This window comes from Eumetopias jubatus, unplaced genomic scaffold (assembly GCF_037043125.1).
Source record: "Eumetopias jubatus isolate StellerSeaLion01/CBP00866 unplaced genomic scaffold, mEumJub1_p1.0 scaffold_3, whole genome shotgun sequence".
Classification (NCBI taxonomy): Eukaryota; Metazoa; Chordata; class Mammalia; order Carnivora; family Otariidae; genus Eumetopias; species Eumetopias jubatus.
In genome coordinates this window covers 81,243,266-81,268,690 of record NW_028274809.1, presented here as the reverse complement: position 1 = coordinate 81,268,690, position 25,425 = coordinate 81,243,266, and the positions used below count along the sequence as shown (strand labels likewise).

General features: G+C 35.0%; 1 protein-coding gene across 2 annotated transcripts in view; it reads left to right on the top strand.

Moving 5' to 3' along the window:
• MBD5 (methyl-CpG binding domain protein 5) overlaps positions 1 to 25,425 on the top strand; it is a 433,194-nt gene that overhangs the window by 289,691 nt on the left and 118,078 nt on the right. For both annotated transcript variants that reach the window (XM_088021713.1, XM_088021712.1), the window contains exon 4: positions 7,329 to 7,450. The gene's annotated coding sequence lies outside the window, so the exon portion shown is untranslated. The remainder of the gene's footprint in view (positions 1 to 7,328; positions 7,451 to 25,425) is intronic.

Genomic DNA, 25,425 nt, shown 5'->3' with positions numbered 1-25,425 from the left:
TCAGATGGTTAAGCATCTGCCTTCAGCTCAGGTCATGATCTCCAGGTCCTGGGATCAAGTCCTGCATTGGGCTCCCAGCTCAGTGGGGAGTCTGCTTCTCCCTCTTCCTCTGCCTCTCCCCTTGCTTGTGCTCTCTCTGTCATTCTCTCTGTCAGATGAATAAATAAAATCTTTTTTAAAAAAAAGATAATTTTTTTGAAATTCTCTTTTCCTGATCAGTTCTATTTTCTGTTGGTTTGCTTGTTTTTTTTGTTTATTTGTTTGTTTGTTTTAGGTTCCATCTTTCCTGTTAGGAGCTTTCCCCAGATGTCTAGCGGTCATTGGCTGTCAGTTCATATTTCAGATAGTAAGAAAGGGGGATGCCAGGATAACACATAACTGGAGTTTAATGGCTGTGAATTCCCTAGATCTGAACGTGCTGTTTTGTTCGGGAACCCCCAGTATCATTTCATTGAACACCCATTTTTTTTTATTCCAATTATATTCACCAAAGGAGAATCTTCCACTCTCCTGCCTGGAAGCTTTATGATGAGCTACTAGCATTCTGCAAACCCAGTAGTAGAGGACTTGGGAGTCTCAGTATTTGTCATGTAAAACTTCATTCAATTCTGTTTTCAGTAGACTACTGAAACTGCCCTCCAGAATTCTTCAAAATTTCCCAGTTTGGGAATCTTCTATTTTACACACTCCAAAGAATAAACATTTAGTCTTCTGCCAGGGTAAGAGAGGGAGGAGTACTTGTCTAATCGTGAATGGTAGAGAGGGAATGCAAGAGATTAATTCTTAAATTAATTTCTAACCAGGCTTGCTGTTATTTAACCTGCTTCCAGAAGTTTAGGTGCCACCAATTCCCAAGGTTTTTGGAAACTAGTGCAAATAAAATTGCTTCCTGGCTTTACCTACTGCTGGCTTAGGATTCACTTGTTTGAATCTGCTGTCAGTTAGCTGTCATCCTTCTGTCTTCTAGCTTCCAAATTTGGTTACCATCATTCACTCATTCATTACTCACTCTCCTTTTCTCCTTGGTTTATGCTTTTTAACAAAAATTTTAATGTTGTATTTTAGTATGGTTTTGAAAAGGAATGGAGTTAAATGTGTATGTCCAATCTACCTCTTTAATCAGAAATCAATATTGATTTTTGATTTTATTACCCACCGAGTAGTTTCTTTTTAACATTTTTTCTTTAAATTTTTTTATTTTTATGTTAATCACCATACATTACATCATTAGTTTTTGATGTAGTGTTCCATGATTCATCGCTTGTGCATAACACCCAGTGCTCCATTCAGTACATGCCCTCTTTAATACCCATCACCAGGCTAACCCATCCCCCCACCCCCTCCCCTCTAGAACCCTCAGTTTGTTTTTCAGAGTCCATCGTCTCATGGTTCGTCTCCCCCTCCGATTTCCCCCCCTTCATTCTTCCCCTCTTGCTAACTTCTTCTTTTTTTTTCTTAACATATATTGCATTATTTGTTTCAGAGGTACAGATCTGTGATTCAACAGTCTTTCACATTTCACAGCACTCACCATAGCACATACCCTCCCCAAGGTCTATCACCCAGCCACCCCATCCCTTCCACCCCACCCCCACTCCAGCAACCCTCAGTTTGTTTCCTGAGATTAAGTACTCCTCATATCAGTGAGGTCATATGATACATGTCTTTCTCTGACTGACTTATTTCACTCAGCATAACACACTCCAGTTCCATCCACGTCGTTGCAGATGGCGAGATCTCATTCCTTTTGATGGCTGCATAATATTCCATTGTATATATATACCACATCTTCTTTATCCATTCATCTGTCGATGGACATCTTGGCTCTTTCCACAGTTTGGCTATTGTGGACATTGCTGCTATAAACATCGGGGTGCGTGTACCCCTTTGGATCCCTACATTTGTATCTTTGGGGTAAATACCCAGTAGTGCAATTGCTGGATCATATGGTAGCTCTATTTCCAACTTTTTGAGGAACCTCCATACTGTTTTCCAGAGTGGATGTACCAGCTTGCATTCCCACCAACAGTGTAGGAGGGTTCCCCTTTCTCCACATTCCTGCCAACATCTGTCGTTTCCTGACTTGTTAATTTTAACCATTCTGACTGGTGTGAGGTGGTATCTCATTGAGGTTCTGATTTGGATTTCCCTGATGCCAAGCGATGTTGAGCACTTTTTCATGTGTCTGTTGGTCATTTGGATGTCTTCTTTGGAAACATGTCTGTTCATGTCTTCCTCGCATTTCTTGATTGGATTATTTGTTCTTTGGGTTTTGAGTTTGATAAGTTCTTTATAGATTTTGGATACTAGCCCTTTATCTGATATGTCATTTGCAAATATCTTCTCCCATTCTGTCGGTTATCTTTTGGTTTTGTGGACTGTTTCTTTTGCTGTGCAAAAGCTTTTTATCTTGATGAAATCCCAGTAGTTCATTTTTGCCCTGGCTTCCCTTGCCTTTGGCGATGTTTCTAGGAAGAAGTTGCTATGGCTGAGGTCGAAGAGGTTACTGCCTGTGTTCTCCTTTAGGATTTTGAAGGACTTCTGTCTCACATTTAGGTCTTTCAACCATTTTGAGTCTATTTTTGTGTGTGGTGTAAGGAAATGGTCCAGTTTCATTCTTCTCCATGTGGCTGTCCAATTTTCCCAACACCATTTGTTGAAAAGACTGTCTTTTCTCCACTGGACATTCTTTCTTGCTTTGTCAAAGATTAGTTGACCATAGAGTTGAGGGTCCATTTCTGGGCTCTCTATTCTGTTCCACTGATCTATGTGTCTGTTTTTGTGCCAGTACCATACTGTCTTGATGTTGACCGCTTTGTAATAGAGCTGGAAGTCCGGAATTGTGATGCCACCAGCTTTGCTTTTCTTTTTCAACATTCCTCTGGCTATTCGGGGTCTTTTCTGGTTCCATACAAATTTTAGGATTATTTGTTCCATTTCCTTGAAAAAAGTTGATGGTATTTTGATGGGGATTGCATTGAATGTGTAGATTGCTCTAGGTAGCATTGACGTCTTCACAATATTTGTTCTTCCAGTCCATAAGCATGGAACATTTTTCCATTTCTTTGTGTCTTCCTCAATTTCTTTTATAAATATTTTATAGTTTTCTGAGTACAGATCCTTTGCCTCTTTGGTTAGATTTATTCCTAGGTATCTTATGATTTTGGGTGCAATTGTAAATGGGATTGACTCCTTAATTTCTCTCTCTTCTGTCTTGTTGTTGGTGTATAGGAATGCCACTGATTTCTGTGCATTGATTTTATATCCTGCCACTTTACTGAATTCCTGTATGAGTTCCAGCAGTTTTTGGGTGGAGTCTTTTGGGTTTTCCACATAAAGTATCATATCATCTGCAAACAGTGAGAGTTTGACTTCTTTGCCGATTTGGATGCCTTTGATTTCTTTTTGTTGTCTGATTGCTGTGGCCAGGACTTCTAATATTATGTTGAATAGCAGTGGTGATAGTGGACATCCCTGCCGCGTTCCTGACGTTAGGGGGAAAGCTCTCAGTTTTTCCCCATTGAGAATGATATTTGCTGTAGGTTTTTCATAGATGGTTTTTACGATATTGAGGTATGTACCCTCTATCCCTATACTCTGAAGAGTTTTGATCAAGAAAGGATGCTGTACTTTGTCAAATGCTTTTTCTGCATCTATTAAGAGGATCCTATGATTCTTGTTCTTTCTTTTGTTAATGTATTGTATCACATTGATTGATTTGCGGCTGTTGAACCAACCTTGAAGCCCAGGGATAAATCCTACTTGGTCGTGGTGAATAATCATCTTTTTACCATTTGTTAGATTAGAGATAAATACCTTTTTTTAAAAAGACAATTTCTCTTTAGAGGAAATGGGAAATAATTATAGCCATCCCTATATTCAGTCTCGGTAAGATTTAAGAAGATTGCTGTTTGTGTTTATATTTTATATTTAAATGCTTTTATTATGACAGAGACCTGCTTCCTTCACGGTAGTGGGAATGTTTATTATCCCATCAGCCTGAAAACAATAACGAGGAACCTTATTTTACAGAGCTCAATCTTGTATAGTAAGGATGTACGACATGATCAAACTTTCCAAATCAAAAACTGGGCAACACAGTTTAAACTTTAGAGAAAATAGTAGGTCCACCAACCATGGGCCAAACAATATGTTATACTTAACACATACCTCTATGAAATAATTTTTGATTGTCACACATTTTTTTGAAAATACATATTTATTGGATGGGTTTGTACTGAGAATATTGAGAAGAGATATATTTTTTTATTGATGTATAATTAACATACAATGTTATATTAGTTTCAGATGTATAATGTATTGATTTGGCCGTTCTATACATTACTGGGCACTCATACAATGTTATTACAATATTATTGACTATATCTTCTATGCTTTCGTACTGTTTTCTAACTAAAGATCCAAGACTCAAAGAAGTTAAGATATTTCCTCAAATTTATACAGCTAGTGAGCCACAAAGGTAGAATTTGAAACCAGGATTCATTTACTTCAAAGCTAATACTGTTTGGAAGTAAATGTGTATACAAAATCTGGCATTATGGGATTGCATTAAAGGTCCCCAGAACTTGGGAAGAAGTTATAGGAAAGTTACTATCAGAAATCATAACCAGAAAATCACCCCCTTTATTATTTGTACATTTTTACACAACCATTTCATTGAATTTTTGTAACAGCCACATAAGCTGGCTATGTAGATTTAAATGTTATAGTTCCTTATCTCAAGTGTATAAAATATAGTTTGCCTGTATCTAAACATTGACTTGTCTCACAAACCCCTTTTCTTGGCACCGCCCACCACCACCATTTCCACAGATAAAGGAAAGATTAATCTTACCAACAGGTAGTTGCTTGGTTACTTCTTAAGTAAAATTGAGTCAGTTTAGGCTTTAAACCAAGATTCTTCCCCTCAGCTTAGAAGGATTCTCTCCATCCCTTGTACTCTTCTCCAAGTTCCTGGGAGACTTATATACCTGGCATCAATAGATGAGTGTGGGTTTCTATACTCTTCTCTCTGCTTGCTTGTCTCCACTGAGTTATTGCTTTTGGCCCATGAGCCAGCATCCACAAAGACGTAATTCCTCTTGCTTGGCCTCTGGACTTCGTATACTGGATCTACTGCCATGATTCTTGCCATGGTCTTCAGTTGTAAGGACCATGCACTCTTCGCCCTGTTTCTTCAAACCCCAGTCTCCTTTACGTCTGCCAGCTCAGTCTTAGCCACTTTTGCACCCGTCTCATGGGAGAGTCTTCAGCAGCTTTTGAGGTGCTCTGTCACAATACACTAACATGCTTAGAATCCAAAGATGTCTTCAGACAAATCCTCCTTAGTTATTGTCTTCAATACTATACACTCAGACACCTCAGTGTTCTTTTCTTCCAGGTGGCCATTATCTTATTTCCTTTGCATTGAGAAAACATCTGTATGTCCTCCTGTATTCCTGTCTATAGTTTTTATGATATAGCTTTATAATAATAATATAAAATAAGGCTGAAATGACCCATTGATGAAACATACTGTGAAGAAAGCAAGGTGTAGAACACTGTGTATAACCTGCTCCATTTCTGTAAACACAAGTGTAGATAGGGCAATGCATTAAAGATTTCTGGAAGAATACATGAAATCTGTTAACAGAGGTTACCTCTGAGGAGGGAAAACAGTCTTGTCTGAGGGACAAGACTGGAAGAGAAATTTTCACTGCCCCTTCATATCTTTCAAATTCTGCATCATGAAAATAGCTTATTAAAAAATAAGTAAAAGATAATTATAAAACAGCTATAATTTGGCTTTATCAACCTGCCAGGTTTTAGATTATCTGATTCTCAGCCACAGACAGGAAGTAGCTCTTTTGGCAAAGCTGTCTTTTTTTTCCCTTCTCTGCTTCCAGATGTGCCGCCCTTTCTTGTAGGACTTTACTATAGGCTGCATGAAGCACTAGCAACCTGCTCCAGCATTCTTAATTTTTCCCTTCCTTTAGAAGGGAAAATACTTCAGTAGGAAGAGCGCCTGAGTCTCAAATATAACAAATACAGTTTGGCTATTTCACTAACTTGCCAGACTTAGATAAAAAGATCCTCAGTACCCTTCACCTGACATCTTTGGCTAAGCCATGTCTATATTTTAGGGTTTATTACTCCCAGGAACTTTTGTTATCTTCAGGCCTATCACAATGAATAGGTATTTAATAAATTGTGATGAATATAAATGCATGAATGAATAATTTTATCTGTAGGTACAAACCACTTAAGTTAATTTTAAATTTATTCACTGATAGAGATTTCTGGAGTCTGCATGTTAGATTTCCCAATTGTCCAGTAACTATAGCTGTCTTTTTTTCTCTAAGCCAAGATCCAATTAAGCATTATTCGTTGTATTCATTATCATATCCATTTAATATCCTTTAATCTAGAAAAAATTGCCAGCCTCTTTGTGTCATGTCATTGATATTTTTTAAGTCTGAACCCATGTTTGCAAGATGGCCCTTACTTTAGATTTTCCTGAATTTTTTTTCATTATTAGATTCAGATTAAATATTCTTGGCAAGAATACTTCATTGGTGATGCTGTGCCTTCTCAAGGTATCATATCAAGAGTAAGAGGAAATTTGTAACACAGTAGAAAAACATATCATACTACTATGGCTTAAGGTCTGATACAAGTTTTCAATTCTCCTTGCTTTAATTTTATACTATTCAGGTAATGTCTAACTGGTTCAGTACTTAAATAGACCAGATATTAGTACATAGTATTTTTTATCCAATGGATATCATTTTGGAAACACAAAAAATATATTCCCTTTTAAATGCATCAGTTTTTTGTGAGTTTGTATCAGTTTAGGGAGCTGATAAAATTTTTTCTGGTATGCACAGCTGAGGGCCAAGTAGTAATAAAAATAATACCTCACAGGATCAAGGTGAGAATTCCTTGAGATGGTAACAGAAGTAAAATATCACTGATAGTAAGGTGCTCTGTGAAGGATCTCTATTAATATAATCAATCCCACTTTTTATTTTTAAAACCCACATATATAGCAACTGTATCTGGCACTGTTTTGAGCACTTTATGAATATTAGTCTTTATAGTTGGTAATATCATTATCCCCATTTACAGAGGAGGAAACTGAGGCATGGAGCAAATAAGTAACTTTTCCAAGGTCATACAGAAGTAGGTGGTAATATTTGCAACTGTTTACCTGTGAGATTCCCCCTTGAAAACAGGCAGCCTGTGTAGCTCCAAGCTATACTTAAGGATGATTTTCCTTCAGCTGCTCCTTTAAATAAATGTGTGTGTTTATGTTATTTCTGTTACAGAGAGAAGAGGTACTCCCTTATAGGGACTCGTAAAGGCATAGAGCATCTAGAGATTTACTGCCTCCATTACGCTGCTGGCTCTCACAGCACTTGTTATGTTTTTATCAGTTTCTCTCCAGAAGGTAGGAATTGTGTTTTCTCTCTATGAATTCTTTATATAATTATAGTGTTCTTGACTGTGAACTTAATTTTTATTAAATATAAAAAGCATCTAAAACCTATAGAATAAAATGCCAGATGTCCCCAAACAGTTAAGACATATAAACACATAGCCTTTAAAAAATATTTCTATTATAAAATTAATGGATGTTCATTGTTAAAAAAACAAGACAATACAGAAAAGTATAGTAATCCTACCACCCTGTGATAACTACTCTTTATATTTTGTTGTATGTCTTTTTGAATTTATTGATATATTTCTGTATAATGCATAATATATGTATCTATCTAATTATTATGATTAGAATTAGGAACAATAGATTATAAATGCTCTTTGGCTAGGTTGCTTCTTTTACTTAGCAGTTTATTGCAGTATTTTTCATGTCTATAAATATTATCTGCATTTCCATTATTAATGGTTATATAATATTCCAGTTTAAGGATATAACATAAATTATGTAACCACTTTCCAATTATTTAGTATATGGGATCTTTCCAGTTTTTTTTTTCCTGTGTTAAGCATGATTTCAGTGAACACTCTCTTATATACATGTTTGTACTTGTGTCTAGTGATTTTTTTAGGACAGTTTCCAAAAGTAAGTGTTGCACAGCCTTAGTCCCTAAGCATGCTCTCTGATAAAAGGGTTCCATGGCCTATCACATAAAGAACCACGTCTATTAATCTCCATCTTAGAGAATACCAATGTATAGTCATATACAATGGTCTTAGTAATCAAATGTATTTGACTATAGAATCCTTTCTTAAAATAGTATCTATCTGCAGGATGTTGGTAGTTGGAGAAGTTGTACATGTATGGGAGCAGGAAGCAATATGGGAAATTGCTGTACTTTCTACTCCATTTTTGCTGGGAGGCTAAAACTTCTCTGAAAAATAAAGTTTATTAAAAAAGGAAAAGAAAAGTTTTTAAATGCCATTGTATACATTTACATTTAAAATTAAATTTAGGCTTTTACATACACACACACAAAAAATAACATCAGAACATGTCAACATCCCACTGAACACTTTGGAAAATGCTAGCTTATGGTATATTCTTAAAAATGGAATTGGTAGATCAAAGGGGAAATATATGGAAAGGCTCTCCCAATTTGCATTTCCACCAACAATGTATCAGAGTGGCACTTTCTCTATAGTTTTTTCATTGGTATTAACTGTCTTTGTTGTTAAATAAATCTGAAATGAGAAAAATATATGTCATTCTAATTTTCATTTATTTGTTTATTGAGATGTATATCTTTGTATATTTTTATTTGTCCTTTATATTTCTTGTATGCCTATCTCACTTATGCCCCATTCCAAGTTTTTCTTGGTCGTCTTTGATGTTTTTTTCTTTATTGATAAGAATCAAGGATCGTATTAAGAATATTAACACTACAAATCACATGTGATACAATTATGTTTACTTATTTTTTCAGTTTTTAATGTTTTAATATGACATTTTGCTTTTATTTTATGTGCTTCATTTTTGCCATATAGGATTAGCAGTTTTAAGTAAAATTTTACCTATGCCTCTCCAGAAACATAACAAGTTTTTTTTAAATCCTTGGATTAGATAGAACACAAATTTTTACATATTATATATAATTAATGTCTGATTCACTTTTAATGTATCAGTTCAAAAGGAAGCAATACCTCCTTAGGGTCTTCTGTGAGGTTTGATAATGAATGTAGTAATCATCATAAGCAATTAGGAAAACACCCCATGATGACTAAGGCCAGTAGGAGTACAGAATATCATCACATATGGTTCTTATTCAAAGAAGAATACAAAAAGCAAGTTAATCTCAACAAGAAACAGAATTGTGAATACACATTAAAAACAGAGAAGGAAAATAAGTCTGAACCTTAGCTACAGCTGAGTAAAATTATGTAAGTTTTTATAGTTAAGAAAGACCTTTGGATTAATATTGTCGGATTATTTCATTTTATGAATAAGAAAAAAAAAGCGCAGAGTTTAACTCAACTTTGTCCAAAGTCACACAAATGTTTTCTTTTTTAGTTTTCTCAGAAGAGCTCTATGAAGTAAAGAAAAGGTTCTAAAAAGTTTCATTATTAACAATAACATTTATTGAGTACTTATTATATACCAGACAATCTACTAAATACTCTAAGTCATTTGTCTCACTTATCCTCACAATATACTTTGAGGTAACAATTATTTCCCCTTTATAAAGATAAGGAATCTGACTCTAGTCCAAGCAGTCTGAGACAGATAGCCCTCACTCTTAATTGCTGTTCTTTAGAGAGGAGACTCTTAAGTGTTATAATCAGTAAGAAATTATACGTAGCTATCAACTAAAGCAGACAGAATTACTGGAAGAACAGAGAGGGTTGCAATGGTCAGCTCTAGAAATAAAGCAAGAGTGGAACATTTTGGCAGGACAGATAGCAAAAAATATTTTTTACAACCTAAGCAAAAAAACGTGAAAGATCTAACTGAAGAAATTTGTGGTATGATTTGATTCTAGCTCATTCCCTGATTTTCAGAGACTGTTGTACCCTCAATTCATTTTTGCATTTATAAAAACTACGTTGGTTTTTTTAAATAAAAAATGGCTTATGAGAACTGTATCACAAAATTCTAAATTTACAGAACTCTTCTCCATTATCACTGCTTTTCATACCCCCTTTAAGTAAGGACTTTACATTTTTAGTTGCATGTATTATGCAATGTAGTCCTTGGGCATTTTTGCTATTAAAATATCTTTTTTTTTGTAAATTGGTAAAGAAAGCAACATTCAAAACAGATGGACTATTGCTCTAGGTTTTAATGTTTGCTATAGTTGATATCTAAAGGTGCACATGAATTAAACAAAAATATGAAATCATTAAAGAAGAAAGTATTTTCAAAATTGAATTTGCAAGTTTAGTCCTAAATAGCAATCACAATTTTAGCTGGAGGCTTTTCTGGGGGATTGTGAATAATGATTAGGTAAGATTATAGGCCCCAGGCAAAGCCTCAGGATTGTAGTGCTCCTAGCCAGTCATTTATCCTCAAAAAATCATCCTCAGGTTGTGCAGTATTGTTTGAAATACCAGCAGGAATCAAACCTAAGTCTGTTATTTTATCCCAAGGGTCATCTCAAGAGTTTGAAGCTTAGATGGTAAGATAAATGTTTGCCAAAATGAAAACCCTTGGTAGGCTTTTCAGTTACTCTTGCTTTATTTTATTTTTACTGCTTTGGGGTATGTATTTTTATTTACCTGAGGAAGGAATTATGTATAAAAAATTATAACTCCAAGAAAGTAATATCACTATTGAAAATTGTGTTCAACTCTGTAGAGCATCTATTTAAGGGAAATAGGTAAGTTTTTTTTAAGATAATAAATTCTACCTCTCATTTTTATTAGATTTTCATGGAAATTTATGTTTGAGAGAATTCAGATTTACTATTCTTCACTAAAAATGTTCTTCTAGCCTGATCTTATCATGTAAAAATATGAATTGGTGGGTATGAATATTTTGAAAGCCCTGACATCTTGAATTCATGGATAATTATGTATTTTTAGTAAAAAAACCAGTTCTCTTCTGTCTTTATAGCTATTTGCTCTAACTTTTTCCTAAAAACTTGGGACTTAAGTTGTTAAGATGGCATCCACAACTCTTTTAAACATATTACATAATAGGTAGTAAAACGGAGGAAATTAAAATATTTACCTAATTCACCCAGCATATGGAATAATAATGATGATGATAATAGTAATAAAAAATAGTATAGTACTAATAATCTAATAACATGAAGAATAACTAGGTTTTGTTGTTTTGTTGTTGTTTTGTAATAGCTGGGCTTTAATAGGCTTTACTATGTGTCAGGCACTGTTCTAACTCATTCTAACTCGTAACTCCCATTATTATTCCCATTTTTAAAATGAAGAAACAGTCAATAAGAGATTAAATAGTAAATCTAGGATCAGAAAACTGAACAAAGACTTGAGAGAGCCACAGTAGAAAATTCTGCGTCCTTCAGGGTCTCACATCACTGAATACAAGGTTTTATGCTGAGGATATAGTGGTAAATGAGGTAGACACAGTTCCTGATTTGATTAAAGACAAAATTTCGCAATTATTTATATCATTTCTGTATTATAAGGTGATGGGAGAACATATATAGGGACCTCATATTGTCTGTTAGAATCCCTGGTAGAGAATGGTAGAGTCCCTGTGAAGCAGGAGAGTGAGGTTCTTATCTCACAGAGTGGAAGAATGAATCTTGAGGACAAAGGAGAGTTAGTAAAGTGATAAAAGTTTATTAAGCAAGGATACAGAGAAAAAGCTCTCAGGAATGAGAGGGGTCCCGACAGCGTTGCCAATGTGGGCCTCCAATGACAGTTTTTTATTTAGAACTGACCAGGGAGCTTGTGGCCTCATCATTCTTGTGATGTCTTAGTTTGAGTAAGGACTGATGATAACATCTTTAATGGCTTACTTCTTCTGTGGGGTCTGGTCATTCTTTGTGGTCACAGTGTGACTGCTGTAGAAATACCCCACCTCTTATGCCCAGGGCAGGGTGGTCTGGTTTGTTCCCTTATCTCTGGTTTTTATGCCTCAGCATTTCTGGGATTTCTGTGAGCCTGATCACGTAGCCCCTTTACCTATCTCTTCCTGCCTAGCCACACCTGTCCCTTACTCACCTGAAGAAGGGTCAACTTAGCTGAGATCTGAGAGATGAGTAGGAGTCACAAAGTCAGTAGAACTGGGGAATGGGAGATTCAGGGGCCACACTATGACCTTGGTATTAATACTATGGTAGAGTAGTATTCCATATACTGGGTAAATTAGGTAAATATTTTGTTTTGTTAATTCCCTCCCTTTTATTATCTATTATGTAAATATGTTTAAAAGAGTTGTGGATGATGTTTTAACAACTTAAGTAGACACTTTTGCTTTTGTGGGCCCCTTCCTCCATAAAAAATATTAAAAATTGTATTTTACAATTATACTGGTATAGAGATAAATATGTTAATATGGTATATTAAAATATTTTCTTTGACCTAAAAGGGTTGTTTTTCTTATCTTAAAAGAAAACATTTTCATGGACCCCTAAGAGTATTGTGGGCCTTAGACACTTGTGACTACTGGTCCTAATGCATAAGTCAATCCAGAAGTGCAGAATATTGAGTCAGAAACATTTCAGATGGAAGGAATAGCATAGACAGAAGCTTAAAGGTCCTTGCTTGCTCAGGAAACTGAATGGAGCTGTGACTAGAACAAAGAGTGCAGGGGAGGGAGCATGACTTGAGGCTGATGAAACAGGAAGGGCCCTGTAGGCCTTGTTTAGGATTTTGATATTTATCCTAAGAGTAGTAGAAGACCTCCAAAAGGGGTGTGTGTGTGTGTGTGTGTAAATCAAATTGAGCACATGGTTAAAATCAGTTCTGTGATCCAACTTCTCCCACTTAAGCCTCACTTCTCTTTCTACTTTTCCTTCTGATATCTTCATTTATTCAAGTAAAAGTAATTTGCTTTCACCTCAGATTTTTTATTTATCATTTTTAGGCATCATATGTTAACATACACATAAATAAAAGAGACATTATACACTCACTCACTCTACCTCTACCTTTTCTCTATCATTCTTCAGTTAGTTTCATTTTTATGTTTGGTTCCTCTGTTGTAACTGTGGATAATAAACTAAGACCTTTAACTATGGATGCTGCTTTGGGATTGTCCGCTCTTGTCAGATGAGGATATTCGTGCACCCACCTTCTCTGTGGTTCTGTCCTCACTTCTTTCGTTTTTGTATCTCTAAAATTGATGCCATTCACATCTATTTTATAACCATAATTAAGTGTTATTGTGTGAAAAGGCCCTTTGCATTTGCTGCTTCCTCCACCTGGAACCTCCATTCACCCAGATGACTACGTTGCCTGATCCCTCCCTCCCATAAATACTCAACCCAAGTGGCAGCTTCTCAACAGGGCCATTCCTGGCCCTCTTATTGGAAATAACAACTCCCCTACCTGGGATTCTTACTGTACTTTCCTTCTTGTGTTTCTCTCCATAGCACTTATTGTTAATACAAGTTACATATTTTATTTCACTTCATTTTTGAAATTACTGTCAGTCTCCCCATTCCCGACTATAGCTTCAAGAAGACAAGGATTATCATCTACTTTAATTCGTTTGATTTTTCTGTTTGTTGTTTTCCCCCCTCGCTATATTCTCGACAGCTAAAACAGTACCTGACACGGAATCATTTCAATTAATGACTGGTTGTCGCCCCAAGTGGTCTTCTTTGGTTTCTGTCCTTACTTATGCAATTTTTCAGTTTTCTTAAAATTTCTAATTTCCTTTTTTGTTTTTTTTTTTCATTTTTTTAAATCATATTCCCAGTTCTTTCTATATCTCCATTATATAAAACACTCTGGTGATCTCTCTCTCTCTTTTTGTCCTTTTCCCTGGGAACTGCTCTTCCGGAGCCTTACATCCTCTGGCCGCACAGCTGTCATTCTTGGGCTTTTCCTGCTCTTTTTATTGGCACTACAACAGACAAGCCACATTTTTCTTTTTTTCAGTGTACATCCTCCTTTAATAAAGAATGTTCCTCAGCAGCTTCTATGAAAAAATATTTGAATGACTAATTTTTTTAACTTTCACATGTTTAAAATGTTTTTTATTTCGTCCTCACTAGAGATATACCCAGGTTCTAACATCACCAGGTGCAGGTCTGGGGGAGGACCCCACTGGGGGGAAAGGGGAGAGGTGGGTGTGTGTGCGTCAGTATTGGAAAGGGAGAAAATACTTTGGAAGGTGCCATGTTTTGACTGCCTTCTACACATGAGACACTGTCTAAAAATTGACATTTTGTTCCACTTCTACTAACTTCTTTTTATAAAAGTCTTAGCAATCATTGTGTTAAAACTTGTAGGAAAGGCACCACCTTTAAAGAATATGCTGAAGAGAAACTCTTGCTGCCTACTTAACTGCTCGCATCTGAATTCTAGTTTCTCTGGAATGCTAGAGCACAGATAATTTTCTCTCTGAAGTTGGAAAATGATGGTCCACAGTCTTCTAAAATTCATCAACACCAGCCTGAGCCTGCAACTCCACGTTTTTTGCTTGGCAACTTTTGGGCACCGTCTTTGTTTTTCTTGGTGCTTTTCAATTCCCGATGATGTGTCTTGGGGTAAACTTTTTTCTGTTCATATTTTTCTGTTGGATTCAGTGAGTATTTTCATCTGAGGAGTTTCATTCCTTGAAAAGTATCTTGTATCATTTCTTTAGTAGTTTCTACCCTTTTCTTTATTTTTTCTTCTTCTTTCCCTCTGTAGCTTCTTTTTTAAATTTTATTATGTCATGTTAACCACCATACATTACATCATTAGTTTTTGATATACTGTTCCATGATTCATTGTTTGCATATAATACCCAGTGCTCCATTCAGTACATGCCCTCTTTAATACCCATCACCAGGCTAACCCATCCCCCCACTCCCGTCCCCTCCAGAATCCTCAAGTTTGTTTCTCAGAGTCCATAGTCTCTCATTGTTCGTCTCCCCCTCCGATTTCCCCCCCTTTATTTTTCCCTTCCTGCTATCATCTTCTTTTTTTTTTTAACATATAATATATTATTTGTTTCAGAGGTACAGGTCTATGATTCAACAGTCTTACACAATTCACAGCGCTCACCATAGCGCATACCCTCCCCAATATCTATCACCCAGCCACCCCATCCCTCCCACCCCCACCACTCCAGCAACCCTCAGTTTGTTTCCTGAGATTAAGAATTCCTCATATCAATGAGAACATATGATACTGTTATTCTATAAAGGACCACATGGCTGAAAATCTAATGTCTCATCTTTTCTATGATACTTTCTTTTTAAATCTACTTCCATGAAGTGCTCTCTTTTCCTAAAAAAGAGATCCATAGGAGGGTTGAAATACAAAATTTTGTTTTTATTTTCTAAGAGCCTTTCATATTCTCTCAGGTTTTTGTTTCTTTTAAGTTGAAAAGGGTAGTAATTAAGTACACAAGATTCTGGAGCCAGACTGAGTCTGAATCCCAGTCTCCCACACTTACCTCTGTAATCTTGAGCAATTTTAAGTTCTGCATCTCTGTCCTAACCTGAAATGGAGATAATGATAGAATGCCTATCTCAGAGTTCTGAGGATTAAATGAGTTGCTAAACCTAAAACACTGAGAACAAAATCTGGAATAGGGTAAGCATTATACATATTTGCTATTATCACTACTATTATAATTATTGTTATTATTACTATTCTGCAGATATGATGTCTGCTTACTGTCCCTGAGGATACTAGCTATCAGTCTTTTTAAAGTTCCCTTTTTGGGGGGCACCTGGGTGGCTCAGTCATTAAGCGTCTTCCTTTCGCTCAGGTCATGATCCCAGGGTCCTGGGATCGAGCCCCACATCAGGCTCCCTGCTCTACAGGAAACCTGCTTTTCCCTCTTCTACTCCCCCTGCTTGTGTTCCCTCTCTCGCTGTGTCTCTCTCTGTCAAATAAATAAATAAAATCTTTAAAAAAAATAAAGTTCCCTTTTTTCACTAAATTACCCATTTCCTCCAGTTCAGTTTCTTTTTCTGTTTGCTTATTTTTATTTCTCTTTTACACAGGAAGCTTATTTTAAATACCTGGCAATTATTGGTTAAAGATTCATATTTAACAGTCAGACAATAAACATCTGTTTTATACACAAAGATAGCTTTTCCTGATTTCAGGTGTTTAGGGTGATTAGGCCAGGGAACTAGCCTTTGCAGTGGGGCATCCCCTAAATGCCAGACCCTAAAGCTATTCTTTGCTCTAGGATTGATTTCCTCCAAGAAGAATCCTTTGATTTTTTTGCTTTAGAAATGTCTTCCTTCAGGAGTACCTGGGTGGCTCAGTGGGTTAAGGGTCTGCCTTCAGGGCAGGTCATGATCCCAGGGTCCTGGGATTGAGCCCCCACATCAGGCTCTCCATTCAGTGGGGAACCTGCTTCTCCCTCTCCCTCTGCCTGCCACTCCCCCAGCTTGTGTGCACCCTCTCTCTGTGTCAAATAAATAAATAAAAATCCTAAAAAAAAAAAAGGAATGCCTTCCTTCAGTGGCTATGGATGCCAGCTGTTCCTTATACAAACATTCACTTAATCTCCATTTTCAGCCCCACCTCTCCCTCCTTCTCTCACTGTCCTCTTACCAGGCCTCTGTGAAATTCACCCTCTCAATCTGCCTGTGATTCTACAGATCCATGGGTCCTATCTTAGCTTTTGCCACTCCATGTCTACAGGCTGTGGTTTCCTGTGCCCCAAGGCTGCAGTTTTTCTGTTTTCTAGCTCACATTAATTTTTTGGAATTTCTCTTCTGTTGATGGCCCATCCATTATGGTGTTATTTTTTAATTCCTGTACTATCATTTTCGTGGGTCTTAAAAGAAGTAAAAACATGTATGGTCTACCTACCATCCTTAGAAGTCCTTGCAAATTTCTAATCAGAAAAATGACCAGATCAAATGTCATTTTAAAAAGATCCACTCTAGCTGAAGTTTAAATTAAAGCAGCATCAACTAACTGACTAGGTTTTCCTGATTTAATTATAAGTGATTCTTATTACACTTAGCAAAAGACATAGGTAATAAAATTATTTATTAAAATACTAATATAAATAGTACATTCTTAGATATAAATAAATAGGTTAATATTTAATAGAATATAATCATCTAGAAACAAGTTAAATACTTTCTCCTATAAAAGCAAAATATATGTATTATTATATTATAAAATATATTAACAAAATATATATATCTATATAATATACTATTCCCCAGGCCAAAACAGAAGTGACTTTCTTCAGAAATAATCAAATCTCTATTCTAGCAGTGCTTTCCATCTGTCACTTCAGACCATCCCATCTTTTATCATTGAATGTAAATATGGTTTTGCATAGAATAGCACTAAATTAGTCTTAAACCAACTTTTAACTTCTAGAAGCTTATAATCTTTTATTTGCAGTAAATTGACAGCTATGAAGATGAAAATATACTTTAATTCCACTTTAGCTAACATACAGTGCTATATTAGTTTCAGATATACAATTCTGTACATCACCCGGTACTCATCACAACAAGTGTACTCATTAATCCCCATCACCTATTTCACCCATCACTGCCCCCCACCTCCCCTCTGGTAACCATCAGTTTGTTCTCTTTAGGTAAGAGTCTGTTTCTTGGTTTGTCTCTCTCTTTCTCTCTCTTTTTTTTCTTTTGCTTGTTTTGTTTCTTAAATTCCACATATGAGAGAAATCGAATGGTATTTGTCTTTCTTTAGCTGACTCATTGCACTTAGCATTATGCTCTCTAAGCTCCATCCATGTTGTTGCAAATGGCAAGATTTCATTCTTTTTGTGGCTGAAAAATATATATATATATATCTCATATCTCCTTTATGCATTCATGTATCAGTGGAAACTTGGGCTGCTTCTATAATCTGGCTATTGTAAATAATGCTGCTATAAACAGAAGGGGTGCATGTATCCCTCTGAATTAGTGTTTTTATATTTTGTGGGTAAATACCCAGTAGTGCAATTACTGGATCATAGGGTGGTTCTGTTTTTAGTTTTTGGAGGAACCTCCATACTGTTTTCTACAGTAGCTGCACCAGTTTGCACTCCCACCAGCAGGGCAAGAGGGTTCCTTCTTCTCCACATCCTAGCCAACACTTGTTGTTTGTATTTTTTATTTTAGCCATTCAGCAGGTGTGAGATGATATCTCCTTCTGGTTTTGATTTGCATTTCTCTGATGATGAGTGATGTTGAGCATCTTTTCATGTGTCTGTTGGCCATCTGTATGTCTTCTTTGGAGAAATGTTCATGTCTTCAGCCCATTTTTCAATTGGATTATTTGTTTTTTCAGTGTCGAGCTGTATAAGTTCTTTATATATTTTGATTACTAAACCTTTTTCGGATGTGTCATTTGCAAATATCTTCTACCATTCAGTAGGATACCTTTTGGTTTTGTTGATTGTTTCCTTCGCTGTGCAGAAGCTTTTTATTTTGATGTAGTCCCAATAATTTATTTTTGCTTGCCTTTCCCTTGCGTCAGGAGATATATCTAGAAAAATGTTGTTACAGCTGATGTCAGAGAGATTATTGCCTATACTGTCTTCTAGGATTTTTATGGTTTCAGGTCTCACAGTTAAGTCTTTAATCCATTTTGAGTTCATTTCTGCATATGGTGTAAGAAAGGTGGTTCAGTTTCATTCTTTTGCATGTAGCTGCTGGGTTTTCCAACACCATTTATTGAAGAGACTGTCTTTTTCCCATTGGATAGTCTTTCCCGCTTTGTTGAAGATTAATTGGCCATAGAATTGTGGGTTTATTTCTGGATTTTCTCTTCTGTTCTCTTGATTTATGTGTCTACTTTTGTGCCAGTACCATACTGTTTGATTACTAGAGCTTTGTAATATAACTTGAAATCTGGGATTGTGATACCTCCAGCTTTGCTTTTCTTTTTCAGGATTGCTTTGACTATTCAGGTTTTTTTGTGGTTACATACAAATTTTAGGATTGTTTGTTCTAGGTATGTGAAAGATGCTTTTGGTATTTTGATAGGGATCGCACTAAATCTGTAGATTGCTTTGAGCATTGTACATATTTTAATAATATTTTTTTCTTTCAGTCAGTGAGCATGGAAGGTCTTTCCATTTCTTTGTGTCTTCTTCACTTTCTTTCATCAATATTTTATAGTTTTCAGAGTACAGGTCTATCACCCCCTTGGTTAAATTTATTCCTAGGTACTTTATTATTTTTGGTGTAACTGTAAAAGGGATTGTTTTCTTTATTTCTCTTTCTGCTGTTTCATTATTAATATATAGAAATGAAATAGATTTGTGTACATTGATTTTTGTATCCTGGGAATTTACTGCATTCATTTATCAGTTCTGGTAGTTTTTTGGTGGAGTCTTTAGGGTTTCTTCTACATAGTATTATGTCATTTGCAAATAATGAAAGTTTACTTCTTCCTTACTAATTTGGATACCTTTTATTTCTTTTTGTTTTCTGATTGCTGAGACTAGGACTTCCAGTACGGTGCTGAATAGAAGTGGTGAGAGTGGACATCCTTGTCTTGTTCTTGATTTTAGGGGAAAAGCTTTCAGTTTTTCCCCATTGAGTGTGATATTCACTGTAGGTTTTTCATATAAAGACTATGGACCCATTTTTAAACCACCTCTAAAATAGCTCCATAACCAAAGTAAATTTTCTAATCCAAATCCCCTAACCTGTATCTGTATGAAAATTTTGGTGCCTTAAAGAAAACTGCTGCCAACTAATGGTATGCAGTATGTAAAAAGTGTTTTTCCTGCTTTCTTCCATGCAGTCCTAAGCAGCTTCTTTGTGTGGTTGATTAAAAGATACTTGCAAGCTTTAGTGTTGTTAAATAATATACATCGATTATAACCAAGTCTTTACAACATGAATAATCTCTTTATCAAAGTTCTATCTCTATATATCCTAGTCATTTAAATGTAGTTTTTCAGTGTTTCCCATCTTAATTGTGCTGACGCATGTGTGATTTCCCTCTGGTGTTATTGAATAGATTAAGAAAAATGCACTCAGTCAAGTTGCTTTCATTTCTGTCTCTCTTAAAAAGAACTATACATGTATAAAAATTACAAATGGTAGCAGGGCTTTATTATAGATTATTAGAGTCTCTGGTTTTACTGAGAAACATTTACTTCCTGTTTTTCACATAATAACTTGGGGAAGGCGCAAAGGGAAATTTTAAATTCATAACCTAATAAATTCAGTAGATTTCAAGGAAAATAAAAACTACAGTAAAGACAATTCTGGGCTCTAAATATATACAACTATATGTTTATGGATAAGAAAAATTACAAAGCCACTGTGCATTTTTCATAATTAAAATATATTGTCAATCTTCTATGTCTCTTTCATATAAATATTGTAATTTCAGATACCATTATCATACTTATTTGCCTTTATTGTAAATGGAAGCTATAGTTTCTGATTACTGCTAACTACGGCAGGATTTTTTTCCTAAATTGCATATGCTTTTTGATTAACAACAAATTTATTATCAGTATTTTCTTCTTCTCCATGCCTGACTATTCACACACACACACACACACACACACACACACACACATCTGAGGGAGCAGTAAAAACAAAAAATATTTTATTAAGTAAATAACACTCCTCAAAGGATTTATTCAGTTTACATGATAGATCAGAAATTCATTTTAAGGCACTATTTTCTATTTTATATAGGAATTATTATTTTAAAATCCATGTTATGCTTTTTTTTCATAATTTGAATGTTGTTATGATTTCTTAGTAGCTCTACAGAAATCTTCCTGCTTGTTTTTTTTCCTATTCACAGTATTCAGAGTGGTCCATGTGACCTAGATATTGAAAATCGAGGTAGAGTGTGCTGCATTGCTGATATTTACTGTGAAACCTCAGAAACATTCTGGTTCTACATGCTAAAATTATAGGATGCACACTCCTTAATATTGCTGGTATTTTAAAAGGTATCTGAAAGTCTGCACAATCATTTTTTAAGCTGGCATTAAAATATTGTTTAAAAAGATTCAAATAAAACATAATGCTTTTATATTCCAGTTAAAAATGCACACATAATCATTGTTCATTTTTAAATGTTAAATCATGTTAGATATGACTCTTTATGGATTTCCCTCCATTATTTACCTAGTATAGTAATCTGCTAATTTTGAAGTCTAACCCCAATAAGGTACAATTAGTTTTCATTTCCTAATTTTGGGTAAACTCTTTAAATTATTAAAAAAATAAAATAGTATCTAGAGTCTGCCTTACGAAATTATATTCGTCAGGAGAAGTTGATTTTATCATCTGTCAATTTGGTGTAGATCATCTCTTCCAAAACGTCAGCTTTTACGTTCAGGAAGCCATATTCTCCCAGTGTAGAAAGCTAGTTCACCCTTTCATACTTCTGCTTAAAAAATAAAACCCTGAAAGGAAAGCACTGAATGTGTTAAAGCATATACACAGGTGACTGACTTTCAAGTAGAGAGTCCTATATATACTGTAAGAATCTCATTTGTTTTCTCTTTCCTTATAGTAAAAATATTATAAAGTAGGAAAAATAACAGATTATGTCACAATTCTCAGCTAATAAAATTAAAGCAAAGATGTGCTAAGGATTTACCGTGTAGTTTTGTGTGTCCTCTTAATGATAAAAAGATTTGCTTGCCAAACTACGTCATAGGTTTTTTTATTTAGCCAGGGAGAACTACAAAGTACCAGGGCAGATGGCCAGATTCCTTATTAAGGAGTCTTAGGCCATAATCTGGAAACCCAGTGCTGAGAATCAAATCTGAAGTACAGGGAGAGACAAGAATAAGTAAGAGCTGCAACTAAGTGAGGCAGAAGCTGAGCAGAATGAGATGCAATAAACAAACCATAAACAGGTATAAGAGAGTGGCCCAGAAACAAGACTCTGAACAGAAAGTGTGGACAGAGCATATTAATACCTTTTTGGGGGAGTTTGCATAAGAGACTTATCGAGACTAGAAATTTACTATGACTGAACAGTAAACCTAACTCTGATTTGTCTCCAGTTTCTAGATGATTTTTTTTTCCTTTTTAATCAAATCAGTGTTTCCCAAACTGGTATTTCATACAACAATCTTCTAAAAGCTTTATCATGAAGGTGGAGAGAAAATATCAGCTGTCAAGTAAATTGGGGGAATTAAAATCATGCGCACACACACACATTCTTCATATTTTTCTCTCTTGAAAATTCACAATGCCCTTAATCATATAAAATCTTGGAGGGAAAAAATTCTGTAAACCCAACATTTCCCAACCTTGTTTTACTTTGACACTATTTTGCATCGTATCAAATCTCATCATTTGGAGCTGTGTTCTTCATGACACCAGTTTGGGAACTAACTGTCTTGTTTAGTTAATGTTTCAATAAGCCAAATGGTTGCAAAACCGTTTTTGAAAGGTAGAACATATGCTTGAGTGAATGACTGAATTTGTATAATATTTACTAGTATAGCTATTGCACCCTTGCATGGGATCCAGTCTTTGATACAAGAAGGGCTCACATTATTTACATAGTCAGACAAATAGGAAAGTACCATAGCTACTTATTTTTAAAGATCACAGTGTGTTAAGTCATAGAAGCTAGACTCCACAACACAGAACCACTGATCCTGTATTTTGGACAGCAATGACTAGACGTTAATAAGAGCTTCAAGACATGTTTTATAATAAGTATATTATGCTTTTATTAATTCTTGGTAAAGGAATCCAACTGAAAAGATCTAGAAGTGGTCTTATGTTAATGCAGGAAGCAGTATGTTGCAACAACAACTGCTAGTACCAGGAGATTTGCATTTTCTGTTCTAGATCTGCTATATATGAGACATTATAAAAGATAGTTCTTTTCTGAAAAATGAGATTACCATTCCCCAGCTAGATACTAAGGGTGAACTTCTAAAAAGATTCTAACTTCCATGCTAAAATTTGGGTAATTCTGGATTAAACAAAGTTAAGCAAGTTTTCATACCCAATGTGTATTGTGAATTTTCAAAAGATGGATATAGTATTGAAGGTTTCTCTGTTACCCTAGACATGTTACACATATAGACATGTTACACATGTCTATACCATGTGTATTAAGTGATTATCAGAGCATAGTTTGGGAAACAAAGGACTGAATATATTTCAGACTTCCTTGTAATTCTGAGATGTTATATTCAATGATTTCAAATTATCTATTTACATTTTTAACCCATAAAAGAAAAAGAAGGGGTGCCTGGGTGGCTCAGTCAGTTAAGCATCTGCCTTCAGCTCAGGTCTTGATCACAGAGTTCTGGGATCTAACCCCGCATCATTGGGCTCCCTGCTCAGAGGGCAGCCTGCTTCTCCCTCTCCCTCTGCCCCTCCCTTTGCTTGTGCACTCCCTCTCTCTGTCCAATAAATAAATAAAATCTTAAAAAAAAGGAAAGAAAAAGATGTACATTTGTAGCCAACTGTGTGCTTGTGAAGGACCAGTGTTATTTGCAAAATGTCTTAGGTTGCAGCATTATAACAACTACACATTTATTTAGATCTTTTTAATTAATTAAAAATAATATGTGTATCTTTTATTTAGGGTAGAGTGTTAAAGATTTTTAAGGTAGTTATATAGTGTTAGTCGTTATAGTTTCTAGATAAAATACTCAAATCCTGCAAATATTATTTTTTACTTTAAAAATTGCACACATTACAACTCTAAGGAAATAATAGCGAAAGAAGAAAGAGCTTTTTCCAAAATATGAATACAGTTGTTTTCATCACTTAATTTAGTAATCATCAGTATCATATCCTTAGCATGTTCTTCTAGAACATTTTTGAATTTGACGTTATAGTAACTTTCTGCTATGAAAAAAAAAAACAAAACTGATGGAAGAATATTTTATTTCCTTAGGGATAGAGTGAAATGTGGGAGTTTTTTAAGGAAAATTTACTTCCATAAATATTTGGAGTAGGAGTCAGCTTGAACAAACTCTCACTGGCCAAATCTGGGACAAATTGAACATCAAAATAAATAAGGATAATAATGAATTATAACACCTTTAATAAAATAAGAATCTATCAACGCATACTAATATAAGAAAGAAAGAAAGAGAGAAAGAAAGAAAGAAAGAAAGAAAGAAAGAAAGAAAGAAAGAAAGAAAGAAAGAGAGAGAGAGAGAAAGAAAGAAGGAAAGAAAGAAAGAAAGAAAAGAGAAAGCTCTTCCTTATGCCAACTAATACAAGGGATAATGGAGTTAAAAAATCATCAACAGATGCTAAAATCAGTGGGTAAAATTTTATATAAAATAGTTTCAAAATATTCTCCCACAAATTACTTAAACAAATTAATTTACTCCCACAAATTAATTATAAAGGAAATTTAGTAATTTGACAGTGGAGAAACTGGTGGACATCACATTAACAAACTAATCAAAACGACCAATATTGGATTAAACTAACATTTCATGTGCTTCCTGATATGATGTACTTGAAAAGGAGAAAGCATTGCCTCTATAGTATTCCCACCAAGATGCATAACCTAAAGCTAATCAAGAGGAAACATCAGACAAACTCAAAATGAAGAACATTAAACAAAATAACTGGCCTGTGTTCTTGAAAAATCTCAAGATCAAGAAAGACAAAAAAGGCAGAGAAAGTTTCCATTTTTAAGGAAACTAAAGAGATTTTAACAGCTACATGTAATGTGTGATAATGGGTTGGATCGTGGCCCATAGGTTAAAAAAAACAAGCATAAAATGCTACAAAGGCATTACAGGACAATTATCGAAAATTGAATATGAACTGTGGACTGGATATATTAAATTTCTTGATTTCAAAAATTGTATTGTTGTTATGTAAAAGAATATCCATGTCCTAAGGAAATGCTTATCGAAGTTTTTAGAGGTAAATTGGCACATTGTTCCAATTTACTCTCGAAAGAAGAAATTAGATACTTAGATGACAAAGCAAATGGGGCAAATTGTAAACAATCAAGGAATCTGGATGAAGTTTCTGGAGAGTTCCTCATCCTATTCTTGTAACATTTCTCTAAGTTTGATTTATACTGAGATAAAAAGTTGTAATACTTTCTTTGAGTTTGAGTATGCCCACTGAGAGTTAAAACCTACTTCAATATAATGGGTCAAGTTGTTCTAAGTATGTAAGGGAAAAGGCCAGACCTTAGAAATGTATCCCTTGTTCTTTGTCCAAATTGATAAAATTATGAAGCAAAATTAATATGATGATTAATAATCCCCCTCCTTCAAGAAAAGGTCATTTATAGTATATTTGTGAGCATGTTAAATTCTTTATGTTAAATGTACCGTTTGAACTCAGGGTATTAATATTTTAAGTAAATGCACTTAGAGGATGTACAATAGACAGCTATTTCAAGAGACACATAAAACTA